This window comes from Galeopterus variegatus, unplaced genomic scaffold (assembly GCF_000696425.1).
Source record: "Galeopterus variegatus unplaced genomic scaffold, G_variegatus-3.0.2 Scaffold6247, whole genome shotgun sequence".
In the NCBI taxonomy this organism is placed as follows: domain Eukaryota; kingdom Metazoa; phylum Chordata; class Mammalia; order Dermoptera; family Cynocephalidae; genus Galeopterus; species Galeopterus variegatus.
Genome location: NW_007732358.1, coordinates 103,342 through 106,090, shown reverse-complemented (window position 1 = coordinate 106,090; position 2,749 = coordinate 103,342).

The following is a 2,749-nucleotide window of genomic DNA, read 5'->3' as shown; positions in this document are numbered from 1 at the left end:
AGAGCTGGATTCCACACTTGATCAGTTTGATTTTGAAGCTCATTTTCTTAACCACTTTGTTGCCCTCTCACTCCAAACAGTTGATAAATATACTCTCTAAAAAGCATGTTGAGAGTGCCTTATCTGAGAAGTGCTACTATTTACTGCCTCTGCTTCATGCAAATGTCTAATGATCAAAGATTTGGTAGCAGATGTGAACATCTATATTCATTCCAGGCAACTTGAACCAGATATAATGATGCCACACTAAACTGGCTCCAACCGTGTTCTCACAGTCACTTACACACAGCCAAAAGATGACAGGGAAGGGTGAAAATGCGGATGCAGAGAAGCAATTGCTCTCATGACTAATTGACTCAGACTATATACATGAAGCTACTTCAAAAAGTTCATGGAAAAATAGAATGAAAAGATAATACAAATCTTTCCATGAACTTTTTGAAGTGCTCTCACATTAACAGCTGTGGTATCCATCAGATAGATTTATCCTATCATCACATACTGCAAACATACAGAACTTTCTAGAGTTGAAGTACTGGAAATAACACAAAAAGGACCAAAATAAAGATTGAGCCTCAGATAGCCTCTCTCCTGATTTCTTGTCCTCTTTACTTTCATTTCCTTTCTCTCTCTATTCTTTTATTATTTTTTATTAATATTTTTTCTTCTTACATAGTAGTTTTCAAGAATCTGTCACATATCATATAAGAGAGTGAAAAATGATTAATGCAACTGTGTTTGCTTTTGCCTTTCCTTTCCCAGACTACACGTTGTGGCATGGCCTATTTGGTATGCCTTCTTTCCTCTTCCAAACCAGCCCTATCCCTACTGGGTTCTATAATGCAGATCAGAGTTATAATTTTGAGGGGGGAATGGAGTTGTAAGAAGTGGAGATGAGCCTGCTGAAAAGAACCAAGATTTATTGACCTGGGAGAGAAAAGAAGGCAAAAGGGAGTGCTGTGGACTGAATGTCCCCCCAGAACTTATTGGAAACTCGACCCCCATTGAATCAGCATGAAGAAGCTGCCTTTCCTATTATGCTAATGGAAAGGCAGGTCTTTTAAGAGATGATTAGATTGTGGGGACTTACACTCGTGAATGGATTGATCCATTTGTGGAGTAATGGGCATGGTTCTGGTGGCCTTATAAGGAGAGCTAGTGAGAAGGTTAACACTCTCTTGCTCAGTCCACTCTTGCCATGTGACACCCTGCTAAGAAGGCCCTCGCCATATGTGTTCCCTGGACCTTGGAACTCCCAGCCTCTGGAACTATAAGAAATACATTTATTTTCTTTACAAATTACCCAGTTTCAGGTATTCAGTCATAAGCAACAGAAACAGACTAATATATAGAGAGAGAAGAGAGAAGAGTAATAGCCACATGTAAGTGGAATACAGGAGGGAACTTTTGGGATTGGGAGTGACATGAAGATTTGGGCTTCAGAATATCTTGTGATGAACAAATGAAAAATTAGAGAAATGAAAGAGGATTTTAAGAAATGATGATGCTGTGAGTTAAGATGATCTCATTACTGTTCTTTGAAGATAGTTAAGTAGAAATTGAAATTATTTTTAATTTACATTACTGGACTTTTTTTCTTTTAATATACCAAGAATGAGACATGGAGAACTCTGAAATTTATTTGGGTTGCATAATGGTTTCAGTGGTAGGTAAAAATGTATCTTCCCTTATAAAAGTGACCAAAAAGGAAACTTGTTTTATGTCTGTTACTGTGGAATCTGCCAAGGGATCTGTATGTCAGCTACATTATCACCTGATTTAAGAGCCTACTGCTGTAACCCATGGGATGAGTTTTGAGTGAGAGGTAAACCATATAAAGAAAGGAACTAAGTGGGAACAATTGTAAGAATTATCTCCCCCAAAACTTTCTGTCAATTAAACATTACAAATAAAATAAATGACTTTTTGTTAGAAATGATTTCTGATATATTATGGCTTTATCTTTGCTTGCATCTACTAAGTTAAAAGAATAAATTAAATTTTATTACAATTACTTAGAGAAACTAAGAATGCATCACTTTACAAACATGATACATATTTTTCATTGTTAATAGGTATATATCAAACAAACCATAAGTCGCTGGAATATTAAGGTAACCATTTTTTTCTGATATATTATTTATTTGCATTTTTCTATCTGATGCTACTGGTAAGGCTGGAGATATAGGTCAACCATGTACACAAGTTAACACTAATGTAAGAAGCATTCCAAGCTATTATAAAGATGCTAACATATATGCAGAGAGACAGCTACTGTTTTGTATATAGAAAAATTAAATAATAGTACATGTGATGAATCCTGAATTATAAAAGCAAACTAGACATCACTTTGTTGAATTTTGCTTTTACAGTATAATTTTTGATAGGTTACATTATTATGATAATAGATAGTTAATAGTTCACAGAATATACTAGAAACTGAATAAACTTGGTATCCCTAAGATTATTAAGTGAAATGAAATATTTAGGGAGGGAGGAAATTCATACACAAAAACAAAGTATTAAGGGAGAGCCTTCCTTTTTCTTAAAATAACTTTATGGTTGAAATATGGCTGGTCAAACTTTGCACAAAGCCTTAAATGTAATTTTTAGTAAAATATTTTTCTCTTGGGCCGGCCCGGTGGCGCACTGCTACAGTGCACCGCTTGGGAGTGCGGTGGCGGTCCCGCCGAGGGTTCGGATCCCACATACAGATCAGTTCCCGCTCACTGGCTGAGCGAGGTGTGGG